This window comes from Piliocolobus tephrosceles, chromosome 2, assembly GCF_002776525.5.
Source record: "Piliocolobus tephrosceles isolate RC106 chromosome 2, ASM277652v3, whole genome shotgun sequence".
NCBI classification, from domain to species: Eukaryota; Metazoa; Chordata; class Mammalia; order Primates; family Cercopithecidae; genus Piliocolobus; species Piliocolobus tephrosceles.
The window spans coordinates 29,230,975-29,253,252 of record NC_045435.1 but is presented as its reverse complement, the minus strand read 5'-3'; the positions used below and the strand labels follow the sequence as shown (position 1 = coordinate 29,253,252).

Sequence of the window (22,278 nt, the reverse complement as noted above, 5' to 3'; positions counted from 1 at the left end):
AAGATCAAGAGCAACTCAAGAGCCACCTAATTCATGGGTAAGAACAAATCACAAGTGGGGAGAAGAACACAGAAAAGGAAAATAGCTGAATTCAAGCAAAAGAAGCATCTCTGTGGTTTTGCTTACAATCAGTTGTCATCACGGGTACCATATTTTAAAAGTAAAAACCATGTCTGTCATCTACCGGTCATGACAACTCAAAAATATTTTTTAACTCTACATCTCTTACCCTCTTTTTTTAGGGAAAAGTAACTGAACACAGTGAACTGTATTCTTTGTTTGCAGGACTCTCCTTTTCATTTTTATACTAGATTTTCCAGCCAAGAATATTTGTCCTCAAGCTATTTAACAAATGAGCTAGTTGAGGACCTCACAACAGATTGTTGACAGCTCCAGTTGCTTCTTTAAGGCAATGCCCATAAGCTGAAGTGCTACCACATACTCATGGACACAAACTTACTGAGAACTGCCTTCAGAAAGATGCAATTTATGATAGTACAGGGCAGCAAAAGGTCACATCATGTAAAACATGGGCATACAAAACAAAACAAAAACAAGTAATTATTAAATGTTGTGAGTCATCCTGATAATAATGGAATCTTCCAGATACTTTCGGCATCTGAAAAAGACACAGAGTGTGGCATTTAGACTAGCACAGAGAAGGCACTCTTTCCAATAAGGTTACTGAGTTTTATGTGGCATCTTAATCGCCTGTCTTCCTTCTGGCACTTCCTAAGGAAGGGCGATGACGATATGCTCATTCCCACCACCATCAGTTCAGGGACAATGATCACCCTATTGATGAAGTTGGCTCAGGTGATCATGGTGGTACACATAGGCATAATAAGCAGCCTTAAGAAGCACAACCTCAGTTTTCTCCCTTATTAAATGAGATTAAGCATCCCATTTAGGCATGATGCATAATCTCAACCTACTTCACTAGAAGACTGTCTGAACACAGAACAAAAAGAAACATGCCTAGCTAGATGTAGAACAAAAAGAAATATGCCTAGCTAGATGTTCTGTGGAAAGGCATGATAAAGTAGTTGCAAAGTATTGCAACTACTATATTATGTTAAGAAACAAGTAACTCTAGGGCCCTGAAAGGTTTTATGCAGAAGTGCATGCCAGAGTTTCATTTTGAATCTCATTAAAGCATTCTTCACTTATTAAGTGTAACATGGATCTTAATTGAAAAACATTAAACTACTGTGGAAGCATTACTAGAGCATAGTCTAAAAGGTAATGTGAAATGAAGCTCTTGTTTAATCATATCAGCTATAGTCTCATTCTGCAGGTGCCTGGTCTGCACATCTTTGTTCTCTCCTTTCTTCCGGAAACCTGTAAACCCTGTGTGTGTGTGTGTGTGTGTGTGTCTGTGTGTGTGTGTGTGCGTGCGTGCTCACGCACCCACGTCCACGCCCACGCCCACCACCTCTTGTCTGCTGGGGACCCAGTGGGTTCAGGTCTCAGCAGGAACACAGAAGCTATGCCTGCATTGCCCAGTGAAGCTTTGATTTCTTTTGTTCCTGCTGCTGGAGCCTCCTTGGCTGATTAAGTCTGAGGCTTCTCCCAGGTTTTGTTGGTCCATGAATGGAGCCTCTTCAGTGCTCACTGGAGTGCAGTTATCATTGATACTTCCTCTGCCTGGCTCCCTCCCTCTCCCAGCCCAGCAGAGCTGATGGATTAATCCTGTTGTGTGCTTGTAAGGCTCACAGGCAGAAATGTAAGCTGGGGTAGAAAAAGATGGCTCAGGTTGGATGGGACCACAGAGACCTTCCTTCTAGAAGTCCAGGGCAGAGCAGTGAAGGGCCTGGCCCAAGTCTCTCAGCGGACTGGGGCAAGTCTAGACTTCCCCAGGGCTTTCTACTTTACTTCTTCCAGCACAGGCCCTTCTCAGAGGGAAGCCTGCAAGAATTTTTTTTGCCCTTGCTGTAGAACAGTAACCTTGTGAACAATAACACTGTATCTAGACGCATCTTTTACATTTTTACAGCAAAGTGAAGGACCTGCTGACTAAAATCATAGATCTTTCATATGGGAAGTGAAGGGAATCTGTAGTACTTTCTAATAAGAGTCAGAAAACTGCCTTGTTTGCTAATAATTGCTTTGCCTATAATTTTTATTTTCCTGCCATATCTTCCAGTCTCACACATATGTCCCCAAACCCTTCAGTCTGTGGATTGCCTGTCTCTAGCATAGGAAGAGACCATGGCTTATGACAATTTTCCTCTTTAGAGACAACATTTCATAGCATTCATCACTTCCTGACATTATATATACTTATTTGTCTGTCTGCCCTCGCTAAAACATAGGCCTCATTAGGATAGAAGCTTTGTTTTGTTCACTGACGTGTCCCTCTCCAATGCCTATAATTGGAGTCTACATCAGAGCACGCACTCAGAAAAGCATGGAGGCCAGGCATGGTGGCTCACATCCCAACATATTGGGAGGCTGAAGCAGGAGGATTGCTTGAAGCCAGAAGTTCAGACCAGCCTGAACAACATAGCAAGACCCCTATCTCTACAATAATAATAATAATACTAATGATAATAAATTAGTCAGGCATGGTAGTATATACCTAGTAGTATTAGCTACTTGGGGTTGAAGTGGAAGGATTGCTTGAGCCTTGGAGTTCGAGACTGCAGTGACCCATGATTGAACCACTGCACTGCAGCCCAAGAAAGAGGGAAACTCCTTTTATTTAAAAAAAAAAAAAAAAAAAGGAATGAGTGAATGAATACATGAAATCTACTTTCCCATGCACTGGCACTGAAAAGGGAAAATAAGAAAAATAAAAACATTGGCTAAATGGGGAGGGAAAGGACCTGCTCTTAGCTCTGAACCCTCCCCAACTCCCTTTCCTTCACCCCTACCACCCAGAACTCCAATCACTGGCCTCCCCTTCTTCTCAAAACAACCTAGTAGTCGCTCATCTTCACAAAAGACCATAAATAGTGATAGCCATTTAAAGTAAGGCCTTCCAGAGGGCATTTTAGAAATACTCTAAGCCTTAAGCCAAAAGGGACTCGAGTCCCTAAATGGTAGAATTAAAGGGATTCGCTAACGGATGGGAGATGGGACCTTTGCAGAGCCCATTATAATCCAGCTTCTTCATCGCCTTGGAATACCTGTGGCCACTGAAATGAAATTCCTGAGAACCCTTGCCTTTGAATGTGGAATGGTGACCAGAGAGTGGACAAATCTCATCTTCAGATGACAGTATTGGCAAGGATGCAAGAAAAATATATCACTCTTACGTTGATATTCCCAGCATAAATTGGCAAAGGCCCTTGAAAATGCAATTTGGCACCACACTGTGAGAGCCAAAAAATATTTAAGCCATTTATTTGATCTAGACATCTTACTATTATGAATTTATTCTAAGAAAATAATCAAAAATAAGATAAAAGCTTTTTGCACAAAAAGTACATCGTCACATTTTTAAAAAACTAAAAGTGTATGATTGGATTGTTTGTAACACAAAGAATGAATGCTTGAGGGGATGGATACTCCATTTACCATGATGTGATTATTACGCATTGCATGCCTGTGTTAAGTATCTCATGTACTGCATTAATATATACACCTGCTATATACCACAAAAATTAAAAATATAAAATTTTTTAAAGTACAATTTTAAAAATATATTATTTCTAGTAGTTACAGCTTGGAAAAAAATTAAATGATGACTAATAGAACAAACCCACACGTAAATTATACAATGGCACCTCTGAGTTACACTGCATCTGAGCTATTTAATAGCTGTGATGACTTGGGTAAATTATTTAATGTCTCCAAATTCAGTTGTCTTTTCTATAAAATCCTGTTTCTGCAATAACAGCGCCTACTTTGTGAAGCTGTGAGGATTAAATGGCATCATTGCAGATAATGTACTTAGCATAGGGCCTGGCACAATGATCACTTATTATGGTTATTATTTAAAAAGATAGCATTCTGTCCCAAAACATGCAAATCTCTCAATATTCTAGGGAAATAACTATTACAGAAACCATATTGAGGTAAGTATTCATCTTCCTATTAGCATAGGTTTGGGATTTGTTTCCAAACAGGCAGGACTCAAAGGTAGTTTTGCCCAGAGATTGCCTCACATTTTTACTCCCAATTAACAAAAACAAAAACAAAATAAAAACCCTTGGCTTTGGAGAATAGGGTGGATAATTCCTTTCTTTCAACTGTTTTGCCTGGGTACATTCCATGGAAGGAAGAGAACTGTGGGCAGAATGGGAAAGGAAAGAGGTGAAAGGGGTCCAATTAATGAGATTGTTTTTTCCCTGGCTTTTCAGCTGTTTTTGAACTTGTTTTTAACCACGGAGCCCTCACAAAGCTTTTACCCACTCCCCTTCTCCCCTCCTCTCAACTCCCCAGTTCAAGCTTCTGGGCCGTAAAAGATCAAATCTGATGCTATTGCCAAGTTGTGCAGATCTGGACTCCTCAAAGATCAGGGGAACCTAATTGGAGAATCTCTGGGAACCATCATTAAGGAGAACTGGTCTTGGACCTTGAAAATAAAAGTACATTGGTTCAATTTGCAAAGCAATCTCCCTTTTCCAACTCACTCTTACCCCTTTATTTAACTACTGCAGAATAGGCTCCAAATCTGGGATTTTTCTCTTTTTAACTGTTCATTGGATGGTAATTTGATCTTCTTGGCTCGTTGTCCATTTGCTTATTGTTGGGGGAAATGTTGTGTATGTGTGTGTGTGTTTGTGTGTGTGCGCGTGCACGTGTTGGCCAGTATATTTGCACTGAATTTCCTAGGGCTGCCCCCTGGTGCTTGTGAATGTATGTCCATGGATAACCAGGGGTATACTATTCTGGGGTTTAGCTTGTGTGTCTTGAGGCATAAATATCTGTTCACATTTGTATATTTGAGTATTTGGACATATTTGTATCAACTTTTGTGTTAGCCAAAAAGAACAGCCTGCCAAGAGAAGCGTATGTTTTCTACTTAAGGGTTGCTAGGATGATATAACCCCCCAAATGAATGAAAGAGGAGCCTATGCTATGCAAAGATAACAGTTACACACCACACATTTTCTGGATTATTTGAGGAAACATGCAGGGCTGCATTTCGTGGGCCTTAGGTACTTTTGCCTTTGTGTACACCTTTCTCCATAAAAAAGTATTAAAAATTATCTTTTATAAGTCCATTGGTATAAATTACATTCATCATTTTTTTCTTTTGATTTTATGATAAATTAAAACATGTTTGTGGGCCCTTAAAAGGATTGTGGGGTCCTGGCCCTGTGCTGGTGGTATCTGGTGGATGTCAGCCTGGGGCTAGGACAAGGCTCAGGGAGGAACTATGGTGAAGGGGCCCAAGATCTTTCCCACAAACGCTCCACTGTGGTAGCCTTCCATTTCCAATATCTGAGAGATTAGGGATTTCTCATATAAAACCAATGACTGATATTTCTTGTTCATCAGCAGGAGATAAGCATATTGCAGTGGTTAAGAACATGGTTCTTGCAGCCATTCAGACTTTGAAGTGAATTCCAGCTCTGCCACTCACTACCTATGTGACCTTGGGAAACCATTTAACCTCTCTGAGCCTCAGTTTCCTCACCTATAGAATGGGGAAAACAATACATACCTCATAGCATTGTGAGAATTGCAGGAGGGCATGAATGTAAAATGGCGTAGCGCAGTGCCTGGCTCTTCAGGAAAGCATGCGCTAAGTAGCAGCTATTGTAATGTATTTCTCATTTCTGTTTGGGGGCTTTGGTGCAATATGAATTTAGTCACTTGGTTCAAAGTGCAATTAAATGTTAGGGTAGACATAAACCCAGGTGAATAAAAATCAGATGGTCCTATGAGAAAAATTCACTTAATGCTATCATTGACTAATTCTTTACAAACCCAATAGGCAGGTAAACATGCTGGTTCTCAACCTTTTCTAGCTGAACTTTTTGCTCATTCTTTAGCTCCAAGGTGCCATGTTCCTTTCCTGGAGCTCACCTAGCTCATTATCAAGTTTTCATCCTTCAGACGTTTTTTCCCCCCACTGCTTCTCATACTGAATTTAAGGTTTTCCATTCTAGCTGATCCGCCTCATCCAATCTATGTTTCTTGTTTCTCTCAGTATTTCATCTTTCTTCATCCTTGCGTATCTCCACGTATCCTAAAAATAATAAATACCTTTTTTTCTTTTTACTTACCTGATGTCAGGTGCTACGCACACAATGTTTCATTTCATTTTCTAAGTAACACTGCAAGGTAGTAACAATAACCTGTTTTTGTTTGTTTGTTTGTTTTTGATTTTTTGCAAATGAGAAAACTGAACTTCAGAGCAGTTAAGCAACTGCTCTCAAATCAGACTGATGGGATTTGAAACTATCTTTCTTAGGCCAAAGGCTTAGCATGCTTTTTTCATTAAGTAGGTCTATAGTCTCTTATCTACAATTTCTAAATTTGAAAAACAGCTCTAAAAATCACAAAATGTTTTCTTGAAAAATTGTTTTGGTAAAAAAAAAACCTGGCCTTGGCCGGGTGCAGTGGCTCATGTCTGTAATCCCAGCACTTTGGGAGGCCGAGGCAGGTGGATCACCTGATGTCAGGACTTCGAGACCAGCCTGACCAACATGGAGAAACCCCATTTCTACTAAAACACAAAATTAGCCAGGTGTGGTGGTGCATGCCTGTAATCCCAGCTACTTGGGAGGCTGAAGCGGGAAAATCACTTGAACCTGGGAGGCAGAGGTTGCGGCGAGCTAATATTGCATCATGGCACTCCAGTCTGGGCAACAAGAGCGAAACTCCATCTTAAAAAAAAACAACCTGGCCTTGGCCAGTTGCAGTAGCTCATACAATCCCAGCACTTTGGGAGGCCCAGACAGGTGGATCACCTGAGGTCACGAGTTCGAGACCAGCCTGGACAACGTGGTGAAACCCTGTCTCTACTAAAAATACTAGAATTAGCCAGGCATGGTGGTGTGTGCCTATAATCCCAGCTACTTGGGAGGCTGAGGCAGGAGAATTGCTTGAACCTGGGAGGTAGAGGTTGCAGTCAGCCGAAATCACGATGCTGCACTCCAGCCTGGGTGACAGAGCAAGACTCTGTCTCAAAAAAAAAAAAAAAAAAAAAAAAGTTGGGGTACAGGGAGATCTGGGCTGTACTGATGTGAGACTGATTATAATGTTCATTTAGCTCAGCTAGTGTGATCAGTAAGTTAGGGCTTCCCAGTGCACTGCATTTTCTGCTATAAAATGCTATTAAAGTTTAAGAAAGAAGCAATGAACCCCAGACCAGAGGACTCCCCTATCAGCTGAGCCATGTAGGGCCCCTGTGTCCTAGCAGTGACCCTCCAGAGTAAGTGAAAACAAGCATGTTGGAACTCTGAACCACTACCCTGAAGCTCAGCCAAAGCAATATTCCATGTGGGCTGATACTGGATTTCCCATCCAGGTCCCTGAACGGCTGATGTGAACTGGCTGAGCAACTCTTCCCAATAAGCAGACCCAGGCCATGCAGAGTAAAATAAATCTCCCAACTTGGCTATTGAAGGGGAGAAGATTGAATCCTTCTGCTGACAAAGGGGCCCACTGGGACAGTTCATGCAGAAAAGCAAGAGCAAAACACCCAGCTGAGTGTCCTTTGTTTAGGATACCAAAATGTTTGAATTACATGAGACAGCATATGAGCATGTAGTTGTACCTATCAGTAACAATTCCTACCCTACCCTTTAAAATGCAAGGATAGACAGAGGTATACTGGTATTCAGAATGGAACTGTAAGAACTATAAGGGATCAGGAGGGAGAGAGAGAGAGAGAGAGAGAGAGAGAGAAAAAGACAGAGAGAGAAGATGCACCAGCTCTGTGGACTAGAGACTAGGGCCCGAGTCATCTCACCCTGGAATTTCCCTCTGTAGCAAGTGATGTATTTTCTTCTTGATAAGAGGAAGTTGACATTTGGCCAAAAATACAGCCTCTCCAGGTCCCTGAGATTTGGAAACCTGATAAGAAAGTGACATGGGAAAGGGCTAATAAGGTTGAATCTGGAGATTCCTGGTAGAAACCAATTGCCAAACTCTTATCTGTGAGGCCCAAGAAGGGCTCCTCTTCCTTAGGGAACTGTCAGAAGTGAATCCCTATGAGGCTGGAATACACAAACATGCACCAGTGATCCTTTCAGACTGCTGGTTGTAAGCCAGCAAAGTCTGCAGATCCTCATCCAATGCAGAGAAAAATAAGTGAAGAGGGAGCATTTTAGCCATAAATTCCTCAAAGCACTACCAACATCATATCTCAACTCTCCATCCCTTTTCAAGAAATGACTGAGGATAGATATTTGTCTTCTCCCTGCTTGGGTGATGTCATTTCCTTTATTTCCTAGATTTTGCCTTTAGTGAAATGATACAATCCATCCCTCACCAGAATAGAAATAACACTTTTCAGACTGGAACAAGGCCCAATCTAGGACCTTGAGCTTTGCAAAAGTACACTAAATACTTTGTCTTTTATTTCTGGTCCTTGACTTCATTGAAGGTGGGGAAGATTGAGAGAGAAGGCTCATATGAAAGATGATAATGTTAAATGTGGGTGCTTTATTATTCATTGGGTTCTTTTGTCGCTTAGATGAAAAAGTACAATCAGAAAGCCCTTCCTTTCCAACATCTTGAAGCCCACAAAGGTACTTAGATGCCATCAGAAACAACTGCTATTGATGGACTAAAGAGAGTTCAGAGCTGGAGAATTAGAGATTTGGAAAAGGGCTCTGGAGGTCATCGAATGCTACTCCTCTAATTAAGGAATGAAAACACTGATGCTCAGAGAAACCAAGGGACATTCTTAGTTGGTGGAAGAAACGTAAATTAAGAAATCACAGGCCGGGTGCGGTGGCTCACGCCAGTAATCCCAGCACTTTGGAAGGCCGAGGCAGACGGATCACGAGGTCAGGAGTTCGAGACCAGCCTGGCCAATATGGCGAAACCCCATCTTTACTAAAAATACAAAAACTAGCCGGGCATGGTGGCGGGTGCCTGTAATCCCAGCTACTCGGGAGGCTGAGGCAGAAGAATTGCTTGAACCTGGGAGGTGGAGGTTGCAGTGAGCCAAGATCGTGCCATTGCACTCCAGCCTGGGCAACAACAGCAAGCAAGACTCCATCTCAAAAAAAAAAAAAAAAAAAAAAAAAAAAGAAACCACAGTTCATCTATCTGGCAGTAGGCTCAATCTAGTATCTTGGTGTAGTCCAGGTTCTGGTATCACTAGCTACATCTATATCAAGTTCCTCTTGATAAAAGGGAATAGAGTTCACCAGCACAATCTCTTTTCTCACATGTAAAATGAGGATTTTATGTGTAGGATAATGCCAAGTGTTGGCAGAGATGTGGGCACGTAGGACTCTCATGTACCACTGGTGGGAATATAGATAGCGCAGCTGTTCTGGAGAGCAATCTGGCTCTACTTAGTCAGATTAATATTTGCAAATCACATGACCCCCTGATTTCAATCCTAGATATGATAGCCCTGTGAAATGCTTACAGTATTCCACAGGGGATAGGACAAGCATGCTGCTTTCAGTGCTGTTTGTGGCTTCAAGGAGTAAGTGCCAACCTGGCAGCCTTTGGGAGTAGATAGAAAGTCCACCCTGGAGGGCTAAGCAGCAATGAGAAGTGACAGATGAGATGAGTATATAAGCATGCATAGTCTTAAACTGGTACTCCAGGACAAAGAAAAGTAAGAATAGGATGGGATATAGACCATATTTCATCAAATCTAAATACCACCTATTGTTTAATGGACTATCATATTTTGTACCATTAAAAAAGAATAAAACTCTGCCAATTAAATGATGACACACCATTTATTCTAAGATGAATCCTGACTTCAGAGATTTAAATGTGAAAAAACGCTGTTAAAATCCATTTATGTAAATGAAAATACATGTGCACAGAATAATATATTTGGCAAGAACACATTCAAATACACATTAAATACCTTGCACAGGGGTTGTGGAGATGAAATGGGAATGGTGTATGGGAATAAGAGAGACTAAGCAAACAAACGGAGGAGCTTAGCATGAAACAAAGATTAACTAGGCATGAAACAAAGGGTTAACTAGGAGCCATTGTGGGTCGAAAAGTGAGAAAGCATGTAATATTAATAACACCTGCTCCAAGGGCCTGTGGTGAGCACTAGCCAACATCACCAAGGCATAAGCCACAGCATGGAGGAAGCTTTGCAAGTTGTTCCCACTCTTCATCTTGGTAGTTGAAGGTGCTGCCCAGGATAGGAGTTAAAGGGAAAGCTTTAATGTTCTCAGCATGGTTTACTTCCTTAAAATACAGGTAAATTTAAGTTTGCTTCATGTTCAAGTGTCAATAAATATGGAAAACAATAAGGAGTCTTTTGCTTTTCTGACACCAGAAATCTGCTTGATCATTTGTATGTATGTATGTATGTATGTATGTATGTATGTATGTATGTATTTAAGATGGGGTCTCGCTCTGTCTTCCAGGCTGGAGTGTAGTGGCCTGATCGTGGTTCACTGCAGCCTTGATTGCCCAGGCTAAAGTGATCCTTCCACCTCAGCCTCCCCAGTAGCTGGGACCACAGGTGCATGTCACCATGCCTGGTGAGTTTTTTTTTGTTGTTGTTGTTTGTTTAATTATTTGTGGAGACACAAGGTCTCACTATGTTTCCAACGCTGGTCTCATACTCCTGAGCTCAAGCGATTCTCCCGCCTTGGCCTCCCAAAGTCCGGGATTACAGGCATGAGCCACCATGCTCAGTCTCTGATTATTTGTTTACAGAAGGTTTGAAACATAACAATGAGAGAGAGGATGATAGCAATGATAATGATGAATAAAAACCAGTGTATGGGGAATACTATATTTCTAGAAGTTCTTTGGATGGTTTTCCAATTTCTCTGGAGGAGCAATACAAAATCAATCCGAGAAACAAATAATATCCAAGCAAAGACTCCATTGGGAACCACCAGGAAACGGGTCAACTTCCCCAGAAGAAGCTCATCCATTGCTGAAGTGAAGAACACATTCTTCCTGAAAACAGGAAGCACTTTCTTGAAGGAGCTTCAAGAAAAGGGCACTACTCCGCTTAAGGTGTTCTGGGAAGGAAGAATGAGGACTGATGGGTTGCAGTGAAAAGTATACAAATTATGGCTTTCAATCATGTCTTCTCTTTTGATTCCAAAGAGAAGTATAGAATCTTCTTAGGGACTCAATTAGACCACTAATGAATATAGCGGGGAACTCTTCCCTTCCCAAAATGAGTGATGAACCCTAGGCTTGAGGGAAAAAAAAGATCTTGATCTTTAAAAGTCAGACAATGGCAAAGTAAACATTTTAATAAAAGTGGACAAAGTGAGTCACACTGCAAGCTTTCTGCCCACAGAGGCAGCCCTGTGACCATGTGGCCACCATGAGAAGGGCTACTGACATTGATGTCATTTTTTCCCAGGAAAGGGCACTATTCTGGATTCTTTGCACTAAGGGAGGTTTAATAACCACAGGCTGCCACCCACAGAGTCTAGAAACCCACAGTATCTAGAAATATGTGCCATTAAGAGGTATGAGAGAGAAGATGAGTATGGAGTCTAGGCCTTGGCCCCTTTACAAGGGAACAGGGATTGGGAAAGAAGCCCTAGAATCTCCAAGTTTCTAGAAGTCTTCTTTGTTTCCTTTCCTTTGCTTTGCTCTTACATTTCAGCAGAATGTCTGTTTCCCACTGGGGAAGGACTCTCCAGGGTCTCTTTGAGCTCAAGAGTTTTATCATTAATTATCTGGGGCACAGTAGAAAAAGATGTTTCTGTTCATCTCCTATATTTACAAAGTGTCATTGGACGTAACTAACGAAAAGTTGTTTTCCTTAAATTTCTAGACTAAAGACATTCGGGGAAAATTAAACAACTAGGATTTAAATCCAAATAATGACAATTTGTTTTAGTTTTGAAGGTTTTGCATTGTTTTCCCCAATGAGGACAGTCATAGCTGGTTGTGCGAGGACAATCCAGCGGCGGAGCAACTCTACTTTTCAGGGAGAATTGGCAGGGCCTTCTGGAAGAAGGGGCGCATCCGGGTAACTCATGATTTACTCATTTGCCTCCTTTTTTCAGCCTCAGAGACTCTTAAAGCTGGGAAGGGCCTCACAGATTACCTGGTCAGTGTTTCCCAACCTGGTGTCCTTGAACAGGTAGGGGATCCTCAAAGGCAAAAAAAAAAAAAAAAAAAAAAAAAGTGGAGGGGTCTAAAAGCTTTTCTTCAATAATTTTCAAAGCCTAAAAAGGTATCATACATTTAGCTTTTTAACAAATTCCCCACCTCATGATGCTGCCAAGCAAATTCAGTTGATAGCCCCAGTAACTTATGAGCCTTAGAGGCCCTGGTTGGCTGATGATTACATCGTGGCAAAAATATAGGACTGGTAGGCCTTAGAGATAAAAACTCACTTTGTAGTTCAGTAACTGAGATTCTCAGTGGGTTGTAACAAGTTACATAGAATGAATGACTGGATGGGATTTTCAGAAGCTCCTGAGGCAATAAATGAACTTTCTGCTTCTCAGTTCAGATAAAGTCCCTGAATGAGTGAATATTTAAACTTCTTTTTAGGTCCAAAATTAAGTTTGAATAGGTAGCATTCCACTTTTTCACAGATTTTTTCTGCATGGATAGGATGCTGAAGAAGGAATATGAATATGAATAGCCTGCTTTTCCCAATTTTTCTTGGAGACTCAGAATTTGCCCCAAACCTTAGAATAGAACGCAGACATGTATGGACTCATTTCCTTTTTATTGTATAGGAATATAGCAGATACCAGCCCCCAAATCTAAAATCCTATTTGTCTAAACAATCTGTTTCTGATTATTAAATGATGTTAAAAGATTCAGGAGTTTCTTTTGTCAGTGTTAAGCAGGCAGCTGAAGTAAGCTCCACACAAAATCCTTAGAGAATTGCTCTGTTAAGCACACAATCTCACCAAACTTGAGTCCATAGAAAACAATGATTTTTAATATTGATGTCCACGTGTTTATAGATATGTATAAGAAGGCAGGTTGTGACTAAACAGGAAAGTTAAAGGAACAGGAGAGCTGGCCACAGTGATACCGCTACTCAGGAGGCTGAGGTGGAAGGATCACTTGAGCCCAGGAGTTCAAGGTTACAGAGGGTTAAAATCACGTCACTGCACTCCAACCTGGGTGACAGAACAAGACCGTGGCTCAAATACACACGCAACAACAACAACAAACCCAAAACAAAAACAAAAACAAAAAAATCCTGGGAGAATCTATTGCTACACTGTGTTCTTCCTCTCCGTCCCATCTGGGAAACTGTTTCTGTTCATTTAAATGCTCTTGACTGTCGGGAAGATAAGGTGTTCCATAAGAGTACTATAAGGCTAAGAGACATCACAATTAGGCAATAGATTTCCTCAAAAATTTCTTTGATGCCGAGCCTCAGGTGGCTGGGGCCATGTGAAAGAGGCTCACTATGAAACTGAATCTTTATCTTGAGGACTGTTCAAGCTTGAAAAGTTTGCACAGGTCCTAGAGAAATGTTCAAGAAAGAACTGAGCCTCTCTTACATAGCCACTTTATTTCCATGAGATCTAACCTTGTTGTTCCCACTAAGATTTCCAGAACACTTGAAAATCCAAAAACAACCGAACAAAAACCACACAAGAAAAGTTTTTAAAGATAATCACTATGTCCTGAGAAGAAGCAAAGGGATGAGAAGAGAACCCAGTGTCAAGAGTGCACTTGGGTGATGGGTACACCAAAATCTCACAAATCACCACTAAAGAACTTACTCATGACTCATGTAACCAAATGCCACCTGTACTCCAGTAACTTGCAGGGGAAAAACAAAGCAAAAACAAAAGTGCAATTGGAAGAGCAGTGCTGGTCATGACTGTTTGCCTCTCCCTGGCTATAGTTTGTGCTTTTTAAACGTGTTGGGCTACAACTCACATACCGTTTTACCATTTTAAATTGTACAGTTTAGTGGGTTTTAATACATTCAGAAAGTTGTACAACCATCACCACTATCTAATTCCAGGACATTTCTTTCCCCTAGAAAGAAATTCTGTCCTCATGAGCAGTCTTTTTTGTTTTGTTTTTTTTTTGTTTTTTGAGACAGTCTCACTGTCACCTAGGCTGGAGTGCAGTGGTACTATCATAGCTCACTGCAGCCCCGAACTACTGGGCTCAAGGATCCTCCCACCACTGCCTCCCAAGTAGCTGGGACTATAGGCATGTGCCACCACACCGGCTAATTTTTTTGGTAGAGACAAGGACTTACTATATTGCCCAGGCTGATTTCAAACTCCTGGGCTCAAGTGATCCTATGAGCAGTTTTGTTGACTTGTATGTAGGCCTGCCTCAAGTATACCACACCATTCATCCATCTGTTCATTGAATCAACATTGATTGTGTACTTACTAAGCTCCAGGCACGTGGTAGGGGTAATTTGCCCCTACCCTTTGCAGCAGAGGCCTGCATAGCAGTGTCGAGGATTACCTTAAGGAGCAGAGTTTTCTTTAGGGTTACAGCAGAGTGTGAGATTGTGGGAGATAAGAGTGAGTCATTGATCAATGGCTCAGTGAGAGTTATGGGGAAGGAATTGAGGCTGATGAAAAGTACACAGTGAGGTTATATGTTCTTCAGGAAGATTTGCTGTGCTGTTTAGGTTCCTTTTTAAAAGTTCATGGCTTTCAGGAGTTGTTACCTTCCCAGAGGAGGTGTTGGCCAGCAAACCAAACCCTGTACATTTTTAGACTCCTACGCCTCTCCTCCACATTTCCTCTCTGTCCACATCCAGCTGCAAAACTTCTTTCCATTTTTGACAATTTCCATATCCATATTCATTTCTTTCACTTAGTTTTCTTTTGCATGTCCTTTTCCAATCATTCCTGCCCCCACCCCTCCGCCACGGTGCCCCTCAACCCCCGTGAATCTCCTCTGCTTTTGTGGCCTGTTCTTTTTTCTTCCATTTTTCTTCTTTTTTACTACTCTTTGCCCCCACACCCAAGGTACCCAGCAGGCTTGGATGAGAGAGTCACACGGAAGGGACTGTTTATAAGTAAGAATGTTTGTCTTCTCTCCATACACACACACTTAGGTGGGGAAAGTGTAAACTCTACTTGCAGCTTCTCCTTTACGCATTCCATTATTTATAATTATGATAATAGAAAATAATACTGATTAAACTTTTACTGTGAACCAGACACCGTGCTAAATCCTTTTCAGACTTTATCTCATCAAATCCTCATAACAATCCAACAAGGCAGGTACTATTATCACCTGTAGTTCACAGATGGGAAAACTGAGCCTTGGCGTGATTAAAACACTTGCTTAATATCCTAAGGTAGTAAATAGCGGGAAGTCACCCACAGCAGCTCTGTCTGACTGCAGGGCCGAAGGTGTAATTTTACAATGCCTTACTTACTTTCTGGGCTTCTATCCTTCCTCCAACCCACCTCCCACTTTAACTTAACTCCCTCTCTCTTCCTAAAGTGAACTCTGCAGTCCAGTTGGCTTCCTTCCAGCTTCGGTGAGCTGGGGAATCCCTGGCATGGGCTCAGCTATGAGTTCTATGGAACATTGTAACTGCTGGTACTACAGCAATAAAATCTTAACAGTCTTGGCTGGGCGTGGTGGCTCACGCCTGTAATCCCAGCACTTTGGGAGGCCAAGGTGGGCGGATCACGAGGTCAGGAGTTCGAGACCTGCCTGGCCAACATGGTGAAACCCCATCTCTACTAAAAATACAAAAATTAGCAGGGCATGGTGGCAGGTGCTTGTAATCCCAGCTACTCGGGAGGCTGAAGCAGGAGAATCGTTTGAACACGGGAGGTGAAGGTTGCAGTGAGCTGAGATTGCAGTATTGCACTCCAACCCAGGTGACAGGGTGAGACTGCCTCTCAAAAAAAAAAAAAAAAAAAAAAAAAAAAAAAAAAAAAAAAAAAAAAAATCTTAACTGTCTCCAGAGAAGACGACTGTAAATTCTTCTGAAATCCCACTTTGGGTGTAAAAGTTCATGCCTCTCTTCCCCCTCCTCATCTATTTTTTTCCACCCCACCTCCATTAACTGCCCCAGATTTCATGAAAGGAGCCATGCATTAAAACAAGGCACAAAATCCCAGCAGCCTCCAGCTGCAGCCGGGGTTGTGTTTTGTCTATGAAATGTTCTAAAAAAAAAAAAAAACAAGGTTTCATATCAGCTTTGCTCAGGATCAGGGACACATAGCTTATGCTTTTGGGAAATCTATAGAGAAAGAAGAAAAGGCAGAGGAAAATTGCCAATGAAGACAACAGAAGAGAACCAATGAAAAACCCGGAACACATAAGGATACGCAGAAGAAAACTTTGTGAAAATGACACCCAAGGGGCCTGGGAGTTTTCCTCTCTCAATTATTTTCATCTTGTTACCTGGGTCCTGACAAGCCAGCTGTGGTCTTTCTGGAAAATTCATTTGGCTGTCTTGAACTCAGCTGAAAAACAAGTATCAGCAGAAGTCTGAGAGGGAATAAGAGTTTGTTTCTTCCTTCCGGGATCAAGTGAACAGGTCTGGGGTTGGGGGAGCAGTGCATGAAGAGTAACAAAGGGGTCCTTTTTAGAGTCTCCTTTCTGCCCCAGAAATAATTGTATCATGTTTAGACAAAGTGTGAAAGTGGGACAGGAACCTGGTACAGTGACCACTGGGACAGAGCTGGAGTGGGCCACGTGACCCCAGTCCTGGCCATCACATCACAACAATGTTGCTTTGTGTTGCCTGGAACTATGACAAATGGAACAAAAGGGTTATATGTGTCCTGTGAGATAAAACCCAAAATATATGTATCTAAATCCTACTTCCCTCTTAGTTTCTAAATCCCTGTTCATTTCACAGGAAATTAAATGTGTTTATCAGATTCCTTTACCCTTACCTCATCGAAAGGTTAGGTTGGAGTTGGCTTATGTGCCAGCAACTGCTATGATTTTGTTTCTGAAACTAACTTCTAATACCTGTCTGATCAAAATTGTAGCACCGGCAGGGCCAGCAACAACTAGGCCTATCCTTCGCTGGCCAGCTGAATGAGGACATGCATGCTACAGAATGTGTGTGTGTGTGTGTGTGCACGTAAAGGAGAGGAAGAGGTTCAGCTGATTGCCGAACCCCAAATCTCAAATTTGAGTCAAATGTTTAAAGACACATTGGGGGTTACCTTTTTCTTTTCCTTTCTTCAGATTGATGTCATTTTGGGATGGGGGCAATGTGTGAATTTTTTCTACTCTCTTCTTCTTGAAAGGCCTCCTGGAGAGCAGGAATTGTGTGTTATGCATTTCTGTCCTCTCAGAGCCTGGCAGAGTATCTGGCACCCAGTATGTGCTCAGTAATTGTTTGTTAAAGGTGACAGGTACAGGACACACTACTCCAAAACACAGCACCTTGGAAATGGAGAAAATCACAGAGGTAAGAAGTTAATTCTCTGATCTTCTTCTGCCTTTCTAAGAAGAGAGGGCCAGCCATGAAAGAATTCTCTTACCTACCTCTCCTGAGAGTAGGTCATACGACCCTCATATGGCAGATGTCCTGCCCCACACCTGGCAGAAAGGAATGGAGATACAGAGATGTCAAAAAGAATCTGAACAAACAGGCCTTCCTAAGTTCCCCCAGCTTTGTACCATTAGATCATATCCCCTTTTGTCCAATCACATTTCAGCACGACTGTTCACTCCTTATCAAATTCTAGCATAAAAATACAGTTTTCCCTGAATTTTTGGGTCTTCATTTCCCCTGTCATGTAAAACTTTGGTTAAATAAATTTGTTATGCTTTTATCTATTTCTGTCGTTCCTCTAAAATCTATCTTTTGTTAGAGAGGCATCAGCCATGAACCTTGCATTGGATGAGGAAAAGATAATACTTTTTATTTCCTATAAAGGGAAGTAGATCCCTTAAACTAGCACCGACCTGTCACCTCCTTCAGCTCCTACCTGTGCCTCCTTTAGCCATTGTAAATCTGAATATGGTGTTTCTCTCTGAAGCCCCCAAACTCCACTATCTTTTCTCTTTTTTGGGTATCTTTAAAAAATTATCTCTCTGCAGATGACTTCCAAATTCTTTAGTATCCACTCCTTCAGACTGCCTTCCCCGCATCTCCATCTTCTGGCTCTATGAGACTCCTTACTGTGGGAGAAGGAAGGGGCTACACATATATCCTACTGACATCTCAAAGCAATATGGCTGAGATGGCTCTTCTGTGACCCTTTTTCTGGCAGGCTATCCCTCTCTGCCCAAGTCTAGGGAAGGAGGTTCAGACTTTTCTGCTCTCATCTGGTGACATAGTTGGGTAGTGTAGTTTGCTGAAGTCCCAGGGCAAATGAGGCTGGAGGCACCCCTGGGCCTTGGAATCTCAGGAGGGGCTAGAGGTGTGGTGGGTAGGAAGGTTTCCTGAGGTCTCAAGGTTTACAAGATGCTGTCTGTGGCAAGGGTTTGCAAACAGTGCTGTTGTACAAGGCCCATAGTTACTGGTGAGATTTCCATCCTTTGGATGGATACTTCAGGCTGCAGTCCCGCCAAATTTCCTTTCTTCCAACCCCAGACTCATAATTGTGTAAGACATTTTTGTCTTAGTTTCTCATATAGAGAGAGCTAAATCCACCCTTTTTCTTTACCACAAACCGCTTGACTCTAAGGAGATTCTTATTGCTCTCCAAGGCTCCAGCCTCCAGGTCTGAGCCTCCCCCGGTAGTTCTCTAACTGTAAGTGGTTCAGAATCACCTGCAAGGCTTGCTAAAACACAGACTGCTGGGTCTTACTTTAGAGTGTTTGTTCAGTAGTTCTGGGGCCCAAGATTCCGCATTTCTAATAGAGTCCCAGGTGATGCTGATGCTACTAAAGGGACCAAATCAGACCAATAGGCCCACTGATCACCACTAGTCTATGGTCTCTCTCAATAAGAGCAAATGCTGTCAGTTATTGGGCTTGCTTTCTGCTTAGGTTTTTAGATGCGTTCTGTCATTTACTCTTCACGATAACCCCATGAGGTACCTACTATTAATATCGCCATTTTAAAGAGGAAGAAACTGAAGCACAGAGAGGTGCTATATCTTGTCCAATGTATGTCATGAAGCAGGCAGTACTGATGCTGAAGCTTGTGTATTCACCCTGCCACATGGCCTGAATAGTCTAAGGATTTTTTTCCCCCTATGGACTTCTCAGATTATCTACCTTAGAAACCCAGGGCTTCGCGAACAAGATGCCCTTTCATTCTGGACCACCCCCTGCCCAAATTTCTCTTTGCTGCTGGTTAAGTACAGCAAGAGAAAACACACATTTAATCTCCATTAAGACCTTCAGACTTTTTGGAGAGGAAGTCTAGTCTGACTTGGGAAAGAAGCCTGAAGTTCTGAAAATCTTAAAGAAAAGCAGTTTTATTGCTTTCAGTAGCATATGGTAGTACAAATGAATGACTAATGAAGCATTTCCAAGAATTCCTCTTAGCCTTTTAAAACAAATGAATATGGCTCATTTACATATAAGCAGCTGTATTAAAGATTGTTTAACTGTGGGTTAAATTAAAAGTGCAGAAGAATTTTACAGCTGATTTTTAAAAGTCTCGATATGGATTAAGAGCTCATGCTTTGGCACATGAAGCCTTTGAGATCATCTCTTCAAATAGACTGTTTTCATTTTGCTCCTAGATTCAGGTTTTGGTCTCTCGGGGAGCTCCTCTGACAAAACCCACAAACACACAACTGCCATGTGTCAAGGCAAAATTTGATACGTACCAGGCAGGCTAGGATTTGATGTTAAATAAAGACAGTGCAAATGTCTTGGTGCTTTGCCTCAGCAGGGATTCCCAACTTATTGGGAGTTTGTGTAAATTCTAAATTTTTCCAGAGATTTTGCCACAGTGTATCTGGAGGGGGCCAGGGAATCTACAACATATATATTCCCAAATTTTATTTTGCTCCTGTTTTTCTTACCAATGTGTTTGTTTTACTTTTTCTAATGTAATTCCAATGGGGCACACTTTCAGAAACACTGCCAGGCTGTGGGAAGGGAACGGGGACTGGGGAGGGAAGCATGCGGTTTTAGAGTTGTCCACCTTAGTCTTCAGACACTTCAAGTGGTTCCAACCCTTGCTGCCCTTTGGATTCATCTGTAACCCTATTAAAATGCACCAATTCCCTGGGCTCTACTCATGACCCATTAAAGCAGAATTGTAGGAGTGGACCTGGACAACAGCATGAAGAAAACAAACAGAAAAACAAAACAAACAAACCTCCTGGGTGATTCCCACGTAGGAGGACAGTGCTGAAAACCGGTAAGGCAGTCCGATTTGGAGCAACACAATGAGAAGTATATTTAGCTGAGGGTAAAAAGTGGAAAAGTCGAGGTCAAAATATGTTGAATGTGTGGATGGATGGATGCGTGTCTTTTCCAAATTAGAATGAACTCCTGCAGCTAGAAGACTCTGAATTAGGAGACAGGTGCAGCCCAACTAGGGAGCCTCGGTCAGCCCATTCTACCTCATAATTCATTCTCTCTCCCTCCATCCTCTGCTGCGGGCCTACAGCCCAGGGCTGTTCTCTGTGGTGCCTTGGGCAGTGCCTTCACACTCACTTTCACTGGGCCTGCTGGCATTTAGGCTTCCGTCCTGGGCTGCTCTCTGGCTGCTAAAATCTGGCAGCCGCACAAACCCTGCAACCCGGTGGTTTCTGAATGATATCCCTTCAGCTTCAGCCCAGGGGCTCTGGCTTTTCTGTTTGTTTTCTTTTTTCTTTCTTATTTAAGAAGCTCAAGAGAACTTAAAAGCAGACCCTTGAAAGTGAAGCATTTCTAATCACATGAAGGTGTCTCTGCAAGGCCTGGGCTGAAGAGGGTTTGTTTGGGGGCTTTCATCTTTCTGTGTATCCCCTTCCTTCTTCAAATAGCCTTTCTGGGCTCTCATCCACCCAGCTTCTTGCTGGATGCCCACCCCCACCATCTCCATGTTTGGGGCCCAGAGGGTAAAGGAGAAGAGGGGGGTGGCCAGAGGGCCAGAGCGCGGAGGGAGGAAGTGGTTGGCCCCCATGCCGGGCCTAGCGACTTTGTGAGAAAGGCCCTCTCCATCTGCAGCCCAGCCCGGTGGGAGTCAATTAATTCTGAATAACCTAAACGACAGAGGTATTTGCATTCACAACCTGACTGATGACCGTATAAAATTGATTTATGAATTAAAGTGCTTCCCCTCCCTTTATCCCAATTCAGTCTGTAATTGATTATACGTGCTGCAGCGAAATTAAATAAAAGAAAATTAAAAAGAAAAGAAAAAGGAAAGTGAAAAAAAGAGAGGCCCTTGCTTGGCGGTCTGGCATTCTCAGGGCTCCCCAGGATTAGCCATTCCATTCATCACTTATCATTTTTTATTTAAAAAGTTACTTCCCCCTTTGTCTCCACCCTCCCTGCACCACCCCCCTTCCCGCCCCCATCTCTGCCATTGCCACTATTCTCCTCTCCAGCTTCCTCCCACTCGCTGAAACTCTGAGGTGTAACAAGGCCCCTGGACAGAGTGAGAAGTGAAGATGGGCAGGGCTTCTCCCCAACAGCACTTGTGCCCTCAAAAACGTGAGGTGTAAGCACAGACGTCTTCTACTTTTGCCTCCCTCTTCTGTGCTGGTCTTTCATCATTTTTCTGACTGCTCCCCACTCTACATGCACACTAATCAAAACTTTCTTGCAGGAAATCATTTCACAAATTTGTTCTCAGCAAGGAATACATTAACGGTAAACTTTTTAATGGCGTATTCCTCTTAGCAAAAATTCACCAAAGAATAAAGTGCTTAGGTAAAGGCATAAATACCTAATTGTAAAATTTCATTTTCTTAGTAGGAAAAGGGTCGTAAGTAGGGGCGCAGAGAAGCTGAATTCAAACCACCTAGTAGCCATGCGAAGGGACTTTGGAACTAGCTGGACCCAGGCTCCAAAAATTACTAACTGTGTGTCCTTGCGCAAGTCACTTAGCCTTTCTTGCTTTCACTGACTATTTAAGATCACTGACTAATCTGAGGTAATGTACATAAATCCCTTTGAAGTGTGGCTCAGCAAACATGGAAGGTACTTTACAAACATTAGAATTAGAACCTATTTCCTTGCTTATTCTGCTTATGAAACAAGGCAGTGCTGACTTAAGAACTTTCTGGTGTTAGGATGATCAATGACTTTCTCCTAACTCAAACCCAGTGTGGCTATTTGAGTGACAAATGGAGAACTGTTTTCATTGCCACACCAAATCTTGAGAACAAACTGTCTTCTTTACCTCTGTAT

General features: G+C 42.2%; 1 long non-coding RNA gene across 2 annotated transcripts in view; it reads right to left on the bottom strand.

Moving 5' to 3' along the window:
• Nucleotides 1-315: 315 nt before the first annotated feature.
• Nucleotides 316-22,278, bottom strand: part of LOC111543378 — a 90,081-nt gene continuing 68,118 nt past the window's right edge. Inside the window, exons 4-7 of one of the 2 annotated variants that reach the window (XR_002731847.2) lie at nucleotides 20,255-20,341; nucleotides 17,515-17,568; nucleotides 17,190-17,412; nucleotides 316-619 (exon numbers count right to left, since the gene is read on the bottom strand). This is a non-coding gene — a long non-coding RNA (uncharacterized LOC111543378). Of the gene's footprint in view, nucleotides 620-16,411; nucleotides 16,476-17,189; nucleotides 17,413-17,514; nucleotides 17,569-20,254; nucleotides 20,342-22,278 lie in introns of those variants that run through there. The other variant, XR_002731846.2, reaches the window with a different exon arrangement.